The sequence below is a fragment of the Rhinopithecus bieti genome, unplaced genomic scaffold (assembly GCF_001698545.2).
Source record: "Rhinopithecus bieti isolate Rb0 unplaced genomic scaffold, ASM169854v2 scaffold_7398, whole genome shotgun sequence".
Classification (NCBI taxonomy): domain Eukaryota; kingdom Metazoa; phylum Chordata; class Mammalia; order Primates; family Cercopithecidae; genus Rhinopithecus; species Rhinopithecus bieti.
Genome location: NW_016805783.1, coordinates 2,707,105 through 2,722,105, shown reverse-complemented (window position 1 = coordinate 2,722,105; position 15,001 = coordinate 2,707,105). Strand labels below are relative to the sequence as shown.

General features: G+C 35.7%; 1 protein-coding gene across 4 annotated transcripts in view; it reads left to right on the top strand.

Annotated features, from left to right (window-relative positions):
- Positions 1-15,001, top strand: part of FNDC3A (fibronectin type III domain containing 3A) — a 222,412-nt gene that overhangs the window by 44,181 nt on the left and 163,230 nt on the right. The window lies entirely within an intron of this gene.

Here is a 15,001-nt window from a genome sequence, read left to right as displayed (position 1 = left end):
AACTCCTGACTTCAAGTGATCCTCCAACCTCATCTTTCCAAAGTGCTAGATTACAGACATGAGCCACACAATGCCCAGCCCAGGACACTCTTCAAATCAAAGACACAAATAGGTTGAAATGTAAAAGATAGAGTAAGACAACTTGTAACCCAAAGAGAAATGAAATGACTATACTAGTAATTGACTTTAAGTCAGAAAAGTTACCAGAGACAAAGAAGGATGTTTTATAATGATAAAAGGGTCAATCTGCCTCTAACAATCAGGCCCCCAAATATCTGAAATAATGATTGACAGAATTGATGGGAGAAATAGACAATTGAACAATAATAGTTGGAGCCTTCAATAGGTAGAATATTAACAAGGAAATGGAAAGTATGAACGACACTGTAAACCTAATAGTCATCTGTAGAACATTCCACCCAACAACAGCAGCGTGTATAATATTTTCAGGTATACATGGATCATTGTCCATTATAGGGTATATACTAGGTCATAAAACTAGCAAGCCTCAATAGGAAGAATTTTTTTTGAGACAAGGTTTCTCTTTCACCCGGGCTGGAGTGCAGTGACATAATCACGGCCCACTGCAGCCTTGGCCTCCTGGGCTCAAGTGGTCCTCCCACCTTAACCTCCCAAACAGCTAGGACCACAGATGTGCTCCACCGTGCCAGGCTAAATTTTTTTTTTTTTAGTAGAGATGGGATCTCCCTATGTTGCCCAGGCTTCAGTAAATTTAAAGAGATAGAAATAATACAAAGTATTTTCTTCAAACACAATGAAATGAAATTAGAAATCAATAACACAGAGAAATTTGGGAAAATAACAACTATGTATAAATTAAAGAGTATATTTCTACAAAGCCAGTAGGCCAAAGAATAAATCACAAAGGAAATTAGAAAATACTTTGGTATGAATGCAAACAATGATACAACATACTAAAATTCATGGCATACTGCTAAAGTAATGGTTAAACGAATACGTATACCCTTAAAAGCCCATGTTTAAAAAGAAAGCTCTCAAATCAGTTATCTAACCTTTTACTCTAAAAGCTGTAAAAGAAGAAAAAACTAAACCCAGAGCTAGCAGAAGAAAATAGTAAACCTTAGAGTAGAAATAAATGAAATAGAGAACAGAAAATATAGAAAATCAAAATAGCAGAAGTTGGCTCTTTGAAAAGATCAACAATATTGCCAGCCCTTTTAAGTAGACAAATCAAGAAAGAAAGAAGTGTTGGTGGTGTAGTGGTGAGCATAGCTGCTTTCCAAGAAAAAAAAAAGACACAAATGACTAAAATCAAGAAAGATAAAGAATGAGAGAGTAGACATTAATACAGATCTTACAGAAATGAAAGGATTATTAATGAATACTATGAACAGTTGCTTGCCAACAAATAATCTAAGCAAAGTAGACAAATATCTAGAAAGACACAAAACAACCAAAACTGAGTCAAGAAAAAATACAAAACCCCAATAGATGGTTAGCAAGTAAAGAGATTAAATTTGTACCACAAAGAAAAACTGTCCCTAAAGTAAAGCCCAGACTCAGATGGCTTTTTTGGTGAATTCCACTAAATGTTTAAGGGAGAATTAACACTAAATCTAAAACTAAACCAGAGACATCACAAGAAAACTACAGACCAATATCCCTTATGAATATAGATATAAAATCCTCAACAAAGTACTAGCAAATCAAGTCCATCAACATACACAATTCTATTTTACTTCATCATGTACATCAACAAAGTGGGGTTTATAGTAGGAATGTTGAAGTTGGTTCAACATACATAAAACTGTCATTGTAATATACCACATGGTCATCTCAGTAGACTCAATAGAAACATTTGACAAAATTCAACACTTATGATAAAAACACTCAATATACAAGCGATAGAAAGGAACTTCCTCAACCTTATAAAAGGCATCTGCAAAAACACCCATAATTAACATTGTATGGAATGGTGAAAAACTGTATGCTTTTCCTCTAAGATAAGAAACAAGATATGGATGTCCTGCTCTCACCACTTCTGTTCAACGTTGTACTGGAAGTCCTAGCCTGGGCAAATAAGTAACTAAAGGACTTAAAGGCCTCCAGGTTGGAAAAGGAATAAAACTCTATTCAAAGAGAACATGATCTTGTAAAAAGAAAATCTTAAAGAATCCACTAAAAAACTATTGGAACTAATAAACAAGTTCAGCAAAGTTGTGGGATATAGGTTCAATATAGAACAATAAATTGTATTTCTATATACTAGCAATGAACAATCTGAAAATGAAATTAAGAAAACTTTTCCATTTATAACAGCATAAAAAAGAATAAAATACTTAAGAATAAGTTTAGTGAAAGAAGTATAAGATGTATACACCGAAAACCATAAAACTCACTGAAAGAAGTTAAGGAAAACTTAAACAAGTGGAAAGACATCTCATGATCCTAGATCAGAAGACTTAATATTGTTAAGGTGAAATACTGCCAAATTATACATATCCAATACATTGCCTACCAAATTCCCAGCTTACTTCTTTGCAGATATTAACAAGTTGAGCCTAAAATGCATGTGGAAATGCAAGAAACACAGAATAGGCAAAACAATTTTGAAAAAGAACACAGTGGGAGAATTCAGTATTTCTCCATTTTAAAACTTACTGCAGGCCGGGTTGGGTGGCTCATGCCCGTAATCTCAGCACTTTGGGAGGCTGAAGTGGGCAGATCACTTGAGGTCAGAAGTTCGAGACCAGCTTGGGCGAGATGGTGAAACTCCATCTCTACTAAAAATACAAAAATTAGCGTGGTGGTATGCACCTGGAATTCCAGCTACTCAGGAGGCTGAGGCAGGAGAATCGATTGAACCCGGGAAGCAGAGGTTTCAATGAGCCAAGATCTCACAACTGCATGATCAGCCTGAGCAACGGATTGAGACTCCATCTCAAATAAATAAATAAAACTTGTTGCAAAGCTATAGTAATAAGACAGTGCGGTACTGGCCTAAGAATGGACCGCTGGAATAGAATGAGTGTCCTGAAATAAACTCTTTACTTTTATGTTCAATTGGTTTTTGACAAAGGTGCCTAGATGATTCATCTGGGAAATAATAGTCTTTTCAAGAAATGGTGCTGGAACAACTGGATATCCACATGTAAAAGTATGAAATAGGACCTATACTTCATACCATCTACAAAACTAAAAAATCAATTAAAATCCTAAAATAAGAGCTAAATTTTAAGACTGTTAGAATAAAAAGTCATAAATCTCCATGATCTTGAATTATGGAATGATTTCCTAGATAAAAAACTAAAAGCACAAGAAAGAGAAGAAAATGAGATACAGTATACTTCATCAAAATCGAATAATTTTGTGTTATAAGTTTTGTGTTACTATCAGGAAACAAAAAAAAATCCACAAAATTGGAGGAAAAAAATCTATAAAATTGGAGAAAATACCTGCAAACTATCTGATAAGGGGCTTGTATTCAGAATGTGTGAAGAACTCTTACTTCTTCTAAAAAGACAACCTAATAAAAAGATGGGCAAAGGATATGAAAAGTCATTTCTTCAAAGAAGTTATGTACATGCACAGTAAGCATATGAAAGATTCACAACATCATCAGTCATCAGGGAAATGCAAATCAAAACCGCAATGAGGTACTGCTTCACACCCATTGTAATGGCTAGAATTAAAAAGATAAAAACAAGTGTTAGCAAGTATATAGAAAAATTGGAACCCTCATACAGCTGGTGGGAGTGTAAACTGGTAAATGTTCTTTGGAAAATAGCCTGGCAGTTCCTAAGACAGTTAAACTTAGTGTTACACTATGACCCAGTAATTTCACTCATAGGTATATACCCAAGAGAACCAAAAACGTATGTCCATGTAAAAAATTGAACATTATTTATAACAGCCAAAAAGTCGAAACAATCCAAATGTCCATCAACAGAGAAATGGATAAACGAAATGTGGTATATCAGTAAAATGGAATATTATTTGGCTGTAAACTGGAATGAAGTACTTCAGTATATACCACCACCTGGATGAACCTCAAAAGCATTATGCTAAGTGAAAGAAGCCAGTCTTAAAAGTCTGCAGAAGTTTCTTTCTGAGGTGATGAGAATGTTCTAAAATTTACTGTGGTAGTGGTTGTACAATTATTTGTGTATACTAAAAACCATGAAATTATAACGCTTTACAGGGTAAATTTTATCGTATATAGATTATACCAATAAAATATTTTAAAGCCTATTTGCATTTTAAATATGTTTCTTTTTTTTTTTTTTTGAGACGGAGTCTCGCTCTGTCGCCCGGGCTGGAGTGCAGTGGCCGGATCTCAGCTCATTGCAAGCTCCGCCTCCCGGGTTCACGCCATTCTCCTGCCTCAGCCTCTCGAGTAGCTGGGACTACAGGCGCCCGCCACCTCGCCCGGCTAGTTTTTTTGTATTTTTTTAGTAGAGACGGGGTTTCACCATGTTAGCCAGGATAGTCTCGATCTCCTGACCTCGTGATCCGCCCGTCTCGGCCTCCCAAAGTGCTGGGATTACAGGCTTGAGCCACCGCGCCCGGCTAAATATATGTTTCTATAATTTAAATGTGATTGTTAACAATCCAGAAATAAGTTATTATAAGACTAAGTATTATCAATCTTTCTTTGATAAATGGGTTAAATTTGTGGAGTCAGTTTTAGAATTAAAGCATCAATAGGTTATTTCTAGGTGTATGGGGTTTGTACACTGATGCTTGTTTCTTTTATATGTACATATATAAACTGCAAATATACTGACATATTCCAAGATCAAAAACAAAATAACTAAAAATGTGACTTTAAAATAAAATATATTTGTAATCAGCATACTCTTAAATTCTAACTTGTTAACTGACATTGGATAATCTAGAAGCAGATACTACTGCAGTTCTTTGTTGATTTGGTTGCTATGGTGACTGGATATAGTCACTTACAATAGTAAGCCTACTGTACATTGGATAATTTGATAGAAAATGAGGTTTGAGGTAGGTATTGATGACTGTACTGGTAATCAGTTGTACGTTTATCATCCTTTCTCTACATATATTTTCACTGGGTAAGTATAAAATGACATAAGATGCCACCAGAATAGAGTTTGTAAAGGGTGACTTGTTAGATGAAGGACAATATGAGGTCCAACTTGCCAGTGAAAATTACCTTAGTATTCAGTGAATTGAAACAAATTGGAATAGATTTCTGGAGAAGAAGCTGTTGAATCTTACAGCAGCTGTTGGTACCTGTGGAAGCAGCAGTTGAATGAAAAAAATCAGAGAATGTAACCAACAGTAAGTCAAGTGGGTTTTAGAAGTGGCTTTAGTAGATAAGCAAGTTTATGATATAATACTTCAGCCATATTTTATAGTTTATATTAAATCTTTTGTATTTGTTGGTCAAGGAGTAAGATCATATTACTGTTTTTTAATGTAGGCGCTGATTAATAGAGTATAAGAGCTACAGATTTAGCAGTTTTAGGGTAAACTTAAAACTATTAACCTTTTACCACAGAATAATTTTATTAAATCAATAGTTATAGATTGATTTTGAAAAAATTCTGTGATTTAAATGAAAAAAATTGTAAAAATCACTTTGTAGTTAAAACTGTCAGGACACTAATACTTTAAATATGTAAATTATTTATAAATTAAGTTATTTTAGCTTATAGATTACATTTATTGCTAAAATAATTATAGCATATTACCATGAAGTTAAAATTTGTGGAGTCTTTAAAACGCTGTTTTCTAGTATATTTAGAATTTTACAATTTGAGTATAGAATTTCAGAGTTTATGAATTTATTGAGAATGATCAGTCCAGCTGCACTCCTTGTGAAATTATAAATGTGGAAATTTTTAGAAGCTGTCTTACGAAGAAAGCTATTACAGACTGCTGTAAGACACCTGAAACATAACTTTTACAGACACTGATTATTCACCTTTGAAGAATGTTCTAAGTAATTATATTTTAGTTAATTTGTTAATGTGGTTGAAATGACTGTTTCATACAGGTGCACACACTTGCCATTTGGGTAATTTGTTGCAGAGTTCGAAATAACTTAACAGTATTTGTTACCCATATAACTTTCATCACAAAACTTCTGAAAGTTAGAATTACTTCAATAAGTTATTTTGACGTGATCCTATTATGTTGTGAGATACTAATTGTTTTAATTCTAAATTGCATTATGAAAACCTGTGTTTTTGAGTTTTAATGAGCATAATGAATTGCTTTTGATATATTGATGCAGTTTATGTAAGAAAACTTATTCTTCTGTGAAGAGACTATCAGCATTTAAGAGAAAACTTACTTTATTACGACAAGGCAGAAATTTTATTAAACAAATAAGTTAGTTTATGTTCAAATGCAGGCAGTTTATACTGGAAGCGTTACATGTTAAGGGGGTACATGTTATTGCTCAAATATAAGCTATGTGAACAGTGAATTCATATTTTAAACTCAATCCTAAAATGAACAAAGTAAATGAGTGCGAAAGTGCTTTGTTAACAATAAAGTAAAACACAACTTTAAGCTGTGATACTGTAATTATCCCCTTCGGTAATCTTGATACCCTGGACTTATTTTGAATATCAGTTTTTAAAGAGTGGTAGAATGGTTAAAAAACATGCAAACCCAAATGACACCTGAAAATTGGAATTGATGCTGATATTCTAATTACTGTAAAATCTTTGTATTTTTTTCTTTAAAATAATTTTAAGTGGAAACATTTTAAGTCTGACTTTTTAATAGAACTGGCTTTAGAAAGAAAGATTTATTGCCAACCCACACATGTATATATGTTCAATGAGATACATGGCACCCATGTGCAGGTAATGACACTTTTTAGTAGGATTTGTAAGAGAATGAAGAACAGATCTACTTACAAGCCATTCTGAAATAAATGAGAACACAAATCCTTAGTTGCATATGTATACACTGTATGTACATATATGCAGACATTGTCTGTAAATGTGTATATATGGGATAATACCTCATTATATTTTAAGAATCTCCCGTATGTCAGGCAGTATGTTGACATACAGAATATACAGAATTTCCCTTTGTAGAAAAGTCACTAAAGTTTACAGTTAAATTAAAAGCTGCACACCTATTAAGTTATAGAGTAGAATTTGAATGTAGAATAGTCTAACTCAAAATTGATTTATCTTTTCTGTCAAAATGACTTTATTTCTGTGGAAACAAGTATGAAGACAAATGAGCCTAAACAGGAAAAAAATATTTTCTAATTACCACATATTGTACGCTATATACTGTTTATTATTGTAATTGGCTGTAACTGTCTCCCTTACTGATTCATCCTTGTATCCCCAGCTCTTCAAAGAGTGCCTAACATATAGTAGTTGCCCATTAATTGTTTGCCAGATAAATGAATTAAATGGGCAATTGGTTGACTCTTCTCAGTTGTTTGTCTGTATGCTGGTATCAAGCATATATTCTTACTTAGGTTGAGTTATTATCCATCATGGAACTAAAAATCCAAATTCAAATTCATTAGTTTGATAATATTCTTATCTTTTATTTGCAAATCTTAATTTCTATTTTGACTTCAGCTGAAATACGTTATATAAGCCTGTCAGTCTACAGATTGACAAGATCTAGCCAAGTATAGATAAAGCTTAATTCAAAGTTCATGTGATCAAGTTAATTTAATAGCACTTTAATGTATAAATAATTTAGACATATTTGTGAATTGACAGGATGTTCAAATGAAATGAATTTTCTAGCTTAACTTCTCAGGAAACTCAGATAATTAGTTCAAGTTTAGACATAGTGAGATGGAGGTACCTGCAGTTTATCAAGGTGAATAAATCCAGAAAGTAGTTGAAAATGGAATTTTAAAGCTCAGGGCATCCTGAGGTACATTGTCTAATACAGTAGCCATTAACCACATGTGGCTATTTAAACTACTAGAGTTAAATAAAATTGCAAATTCAGTTTCTCATCCCTACTAGTCACATTTCAAGTGCTCAATAGCCACATACAACTAGAGGCTATTATATCAGACAGCACAAATGCTATAGGACATTTCTGTCATCACAGAAAGTTCTGTCAGACAGCACTGGTGTTGAAGCTGGAGGAAAGGATTTAGGAGTCATTTGGAGATGGACAGTAGTTAATTCAGCAAACATTTATTCAGCCTATGTTTTTGTAAATGTACTGTAGTCTGTGTAACTACAAAAACAGATTGAGGTCTAAATGTACCACTTTAGTCTCTGTAAATGTAAAAATAGATTGAAGTCTTATGAAAGGCTTGTGTTGTAGTGGACGTGACATCTTGTAAACAACTAAATACGATTTAGTGCTAAGTGTCATAATAGAAGGATGTACAGAGTGCTTTGAACCTTAGAATGGGAATAATATAACTTTGCTTTAGGATGTCAGAATCTTGAAGGATGAGTAGAGTTTTCTGAAGAAGAAATTCTATGTTCACAGTCATAGTGGTTGAGAAGCCCTGTTTAGGAAAATATTAGCAGAAATCAAGTCCGAACTAATTGTCATGCCAAATAATAGTAAGTCAGTCACAGACCAGAAAATGAAGGTGAAGCTATTGACCATTAGAACACTACATTGAAAGGAGTAGAATAGATGGATATCTGGAAAGCTAAAGGATCAGCATAGGAAAATATGAAAAGTAAGGAGTATGCAGATCCTGGACCAGTTCAGGATAACTCTCATAAGCATTGTGTTCTAGGTATGTTCTCTTTCATGTGTGTCCACTTGGCTAGGCTAGAGGCAAGTCCTTAAATTGAAAGATCTATATTGATAAAAAATAATAATACCAAGAGCTACTCATACAGCACTTACAATAACAGCTAATATGTGCATAGATAGTGCTTATTATATGCCAGTCACTGTCCTATGCACTTATTATATGTTAACTCATTTAATCATCACAAGAACCCCATGAATGCTGAAGTAATTTGAAGACTTTTAACCATGGGTTGGAGGAATGAATGGTTTGGCTTAGCTAACTATTGCTAAATGTATGTTATTAACTATCATTCAAGGATACAAGGCACAGAGGATTTTCTCCTTTACTATTGCTATCAACCACAACAAACATAAAGGAACAGTTGGATAAGGAGGAAATAGAAGAATTAGGCATTCCAAATGTTTATGTGCTTTCTGTAACTTGGGGGTTGTTATACGCAGAATTGTCATGTTCCCCCTCACCCCCTGCCACAACCCAAAATTGGTATGTCGAAGTCCTCACCTTCAGTATCTTCAGTACCTCAGAATGTAACTGTATTTGGAGACAGAGTGAAAGGGGAGAGTTCCCTGGCCCCACCCCGCTCGCAGGACATGCAACAGAGGTGTGCCTCTCTGTTCAGCCACTGAGAGCTCCAATCCCTTATGGGAGCGGGAGCTTGCAGATGGGCAGGTGCAGGAGCCAGAGCAAGCATGTTGGGCTCTGGCCCCACGGTAGTGTCTATGGGTGGGTGTCTGCGACTCCCAAAGCCCAAGTGGGTGTGCTACGGTGCACTCTTTTAGCTTTGCCGTCCACAGATGGCTTAGGTGCCTTCTTGGCACCCAGGTTCTTGTGCGGAGTCCAGGAAGAATAAGGACTTGAAGAGTGAATGTGGGGGCTTTATTGAGTGGTGGAAGTGGCTCTCAGCAGGATGGATGGGGAGGTGGAAGGGCACCGAGAGGGAAGATTATCTTCCCCTGGGGTTTGGCCGTCCAGCGGCCAAACTCTCTTCTCTGATTGTCCCCACTGAATTCTTGGTGTTCAGGTGCTCCTCCTCTGCCACGCTGTTGTGCTGTTTGTCTGCTCATCTCCTTCTGGAGCCTGGGGTTTGGGATTTATATGGGTACAGGATAAGGGGGTACGGTGGGTCAAAAGACAACTTTCTGGGCATGAAAGCAGGAATGCCTGTTCTCACTTAGGGCCACAGGTATCCAGGCTTGAGGGTGGGGCCTTTGCCAAGGAACTGCCCTCTTTTGCCCATTATTTCCCTGTCTCCTGTCCATATCATTTTCCCCCTCTAAAGAGAAGGTGAGCCCCAATCCAATATGGCTGGCTTCCTTATAAGAACAGGAAATTAGGACATAGACACATACAGAGGGAAGACACAGGGAGAAGATGCCATCTACACGTCATGGAGAAAGACTGCAGAAGAAAACAATCTTGCCAACACCTTGCTCTGAGACTTCTAGCCCTCAAAATTGTGAGAAAATAAATTTCTGTGGTTCTTTTTTATGGCAAACCTAGCAAATTAATACAGTAGCCCAGATAACTTTTTTGTAAATATTGGAAACATGAATATATGTTTTTGAATTCTGGATTGATTTTCTTACTGTATCTACTAAATCCTTCACCAAGTTTTAGAAATGGAGATGTGAAGTGTTTACGTTGTTGTTCTCAGACCTAACAATGTTTGTGAAGAATGCAAATCATACTGGTTTTGGGATGAGGCGAGAAAGTTAACTTATGTCTATAAAACTGATACCATTCATAAACATTTTTCTTTAATTTTTTTTCTGTAATTTGGTTTTGTAGATTTTTTCCGCAAAAATATAGGTGAACAAGAAGTTGGGGAAAATATAGATTCTTCACCCACCAGAGAGAGGGACCTGAATATATATACAGTATTTTGAAAAAGTCCCAGGATGATTCTAAGACATCATCCCTTCCATCTGGTGCACATCTTCTCATCTGATAGATTTTGGTGGTGCTGTGGGTCAGATGTAAGGTTGTTATTTTTCTTATTCTCTTTTGTATGTAAGAAACTTAGACTGACAGAAATTAAGCAAAATTGAAGTAGGGGACCAAGGAATTGTGTATTACCATTGGAATGTAAAATAATATTTTTCAAAGTTAGTAAGGTATAATTTATGCATAGGTGTAATCTTTTCTATAATACCAGTCTTTGAATAATACCAATAATTTTCTGTTAATTTGTTTTTTAAAAATCTGAATTGTACTAAATGATACCTCAGACATCACTTAACTCTAACTTTTCCCAAGCTGTATGCTCTGTTTGTTTGGAGGTTCCTATCAGGCTTGTTTGTCTCTGGTATCCATGCTCTCTTGTCCTTCCTCACTCCAGAGATATCTTTTACTGCTGTCCTGCTTTTTTGAAACTTAGTTTTCTCCCTCAAGTAAATAATTTTATATATGAACCTCTTAAATCTTATCTATCCTCTTCTGTAACTTCTCCAAGCCATTGTATCTTTTTTATTGTTTATTAAGAACTGTAGTGAGCATTAAATTTTAATCATATTTTTTCTATATTTTTGTAGTCTTAACTAACATATATACTGGGCATATTTATAACTTTAGTCAGTGACATTTTCATTATCATACTTTCTCTGGTTTTTTTGTTTTGTTTTGTTTTTTATTTTTTATTTCTTATTTTTTTTCCTGAGATGGAGTTTCACTCTTTTTGCCCAGGCTGGAGTGCAATGGCACAATCTTGGCTCACTGCAACCTTTGCCTCCCGGATTCAAGTGATCCTCCTGCTTCAGCTTCCCGTGTAGCTGGGATTACAGGCATGCACCACCACACCCTGCTAATTTTGTAATTTTAGTAAAGACAGGGTTTCATCATGTTGGCCAGGCTGGTCTTGAACTCCTGACCTCAGGTGATTTGCCCACCTCAGCCTCCCAAAGTACTGGGATTACAGGCGTGAGCCACCGTGTTGGCCCTGTTATTTTTTAATGTAACAGTTTTGTGTACATATTTCCATATATCATCATAGGACACTTGTAAGAATAACTTAAAAGTCTACATGACCTGGCAGTTATTTGCAGTCATGATAAATTCTTTTCTGCCCTTTGGTAGTAGCCACCTTACCAAAAACATGTTTTAAGCATATGTTTATCTGTTATTCAAGAAGTAATGTAATTATTAGTAGTACTGAATAATTAAATTCAGGAAACACTAAAAATGCTCACTAATTGTATACATCTCTGTTTAAGATGCTTAAAGTTGGACTGTTGGCATATATTCAGACAATAACTTTTATGAATTGCCTACTCACCCATTATTGACACTAATACTCAACCCAGACATTAGAAGTTCCCACCATTTGCACTTACCGATGGCAAAGGAGAACTCCTAGGTGTCACACCAGTAGAGCAGGGTCTTAAAAGTGCCAACAAATCTGTTGCTAGAAATGAAAGAAGTGAAAGAAACTGAAGAGAGAAACATATTGCAGAATTTTTACAAATGGTGTAATGAAACTGTCCAATCTGAACTCTGATTCTTTAAAATGGTTGGGAGTTGTAAGGTCAGCAGTACATTTGAGATAAGTGCAAACTTAAAAGTATGGTTATTTGTTTCTATGAAATTTAAAGATATTGAAGGATTTAGTTTTTAAAAGTCTAATAAAGTACTTTATAATCATTTTATGATAGTATATTTGCAAAATGTGCTCTATAATATACCCCTGTGCAAATAGAGACATCAATGATAAGAATAATAGAGTGATGGATAATTTACCAGGGTTCCTCACCTGTCACACTTCTAAGAGTTACTTGGTTTACAGGATTTTTGTAGTCATTTCATTTATGATTATGCTGGAAACAGGTTTTTTTGACATATTTTATCTCAGATAAAATAGCTAGTTAATTTGTAGTTCTCCTTTCACTCTTCTCTCTGCTCATCATATTGTACTATTATAACAAGATTATGGAAAATGCCACTGCATTTGTGGCAGATGAATGTAAAATAGCACAGGAATCCAGAGAATTTGAAGATATATGAGTCCTGTGTTCTGGAGCTGGCCAAAAGTTTGATTATTTGCCAGAAAGCTGTGAGTGGGCTTAGCATTTAGACAGGGACCTTTATTCCAAAGTAGCCCTGGTTTAATATGGCATGTTGGCGACAGTACATACAACATACACATCTGTGTATGTTAATTTCTTCTCATCTCATATTTTCAATTTAGTCTTTTAATAATTCCCTAAAATAACTATTTCAGTTGGTATTACTCAGTGGCCTAACTTGAATCCTGTGACTGTTTATCTGCCATACTGTGAAAGCAGTTAGTTTTGTCTGTTTTGTTTACTACTCCATCCCAGTTATCTAGCAAAAAACCTCACATTATAAGATCTTAGTAATTGATTGTTGAATGAATTAATCAGTTCCACACACTTCCTAGTCCTCACTCTGCAGTTGTTTATTCTTTGAACAAAAGTTTATTGGAAACCTATTATTGACTAGGCATGGTGGCTCATGCCTGTAATCCCAGCGCTTTGGGAGGCCAAGACGGCGAATCACCTGAGGTCAGGAGTTTGAGACCAGCCTGGCCAACATGGCGAAACCGCATGTCTACTAAAACTACAAAAATTAGCCAGGCATGGTGGTGGGCATCTGTAATCCCAACTACTCGGGAGGCTAAGGCAGGAGATTTGCTTGAACCCAGGAGGCGGAGGTTGCGATGAGCCAAGGTCACGCCACTGCACCCCAGCCTGGGCAACAGAGCAAGACTCTGTCTCAAAAAAAAAAAAAAAAGAAAAAAGAAAGGAAAGAAAACCTATTATCAACTAGGCTCTAGGGTATGGAATTTTATAAGACAAGTTGAAGTGTTTGGTTTCATAGTGAGCTTTTATTCTAGTGGAGTGGAAACCACTCAGTATAACACCAAATCATTGCACAAAATAATTTCAGATAGTGATAAGTACTAGGTAAAAAATAAAATATATGTGAGGGGTATATATACCCTACAATTTGGTTGTCAGGGAGCATCTTTCTGAGGAGATGACATCTGAGATACGGGAGTAAAAGGGAGCCAGCCTTATGAAGATCTTGGGAGAAGAACCATAATTTTAATATTCCCCTAAATACAACTTATATGTTAATAGAAAGATAGTTATAAAATCCATTGTAAAGCCATCTACTTGCATCAGATCCTCTAAGATTTGAGTATCTTCTTGGGGGAAAAACCCCAGGCTTGAAAAGGTAAGTATTTTTTTTTTTATTATTTTTTCTCCTGGTTATCTTTGATTACTCTTTGTTAGCTTGGTGACTCTGATTACTCTTACAACTATTTTATCATCTTCCAGCATTTCTTTGTTTTCTGATTCGCTATTTCTGCTCATATTTTTGTTTCCTTCCTTTTATTTTCTTTGGATTAGCTATGCCTTTTCTCACTGAGTTGGACACTTAACATACTAATTTTCAGCTGGGTACAATAGCTCACACCTGTAATGCCAGCACTTTGGGAGGCCAAGGTGAGAGGATCGCTAGAGCCCAGAAATTTAAGACCAGCCTAGGCAACATAGTGAGACCCTGTCACTACAAAAAATAGAAAAAATTAATGAGGTATGGTGCTGCATGCCTGTGGTCCCAGCCATGATACTTGGGTGGCTGAGGTGGGAGGATTGCTTGAGCCAGGGAAGTTGAGACTACAGTGAACCACAGTTGTGCCCCTGTACTCCAGCCTAGGCAACAGAGACCCTATGTCAAAAAAAATTAATTTTTGTTGTAAGTATTTAGAGGTCTGTATTTTTTGATAAATACAGTGTTGTCTGCATCCTAAGGTTTATCTGTAGAATGTTTTGGTTACAGTTCGTTTCTGTTCTTTTTCTATTATTCATTATAATTTCTTCTTTGACTTATGAATTATTGAAACTTTTACAGACATTTTATGTTTTTGCTTTTTGAGAGCCAGGGTCTCACTCTGTCACCCAGACTGGAATGCAGTGGTACAATCAAGGCTCACTGCAACCTTCACCTCCTGGACTCAAAGAATCCTCCCACCTCAGCCTCTCAAGTAGCTGGGACTATAAATGTGTGCCACCACACCCAGCCAATTTTTTTTTTAATGTTTTGTAGAGACAGGGTCTTACTGTGTTGCTTAGGCTAGTCTTGAACTCCTGGGCTCAAGGTGTCCTCCCGCCTTGGCTCCCAAAGTGTTGGAATTACAAGTGTGAGTCACTGGACCCAGCCTGCAAACGTATTTTTAAGCTTTTAAAAAATTATTTTATTTTTAACTTATGTGTACATTGAAGACATTTAATACTAATTTCT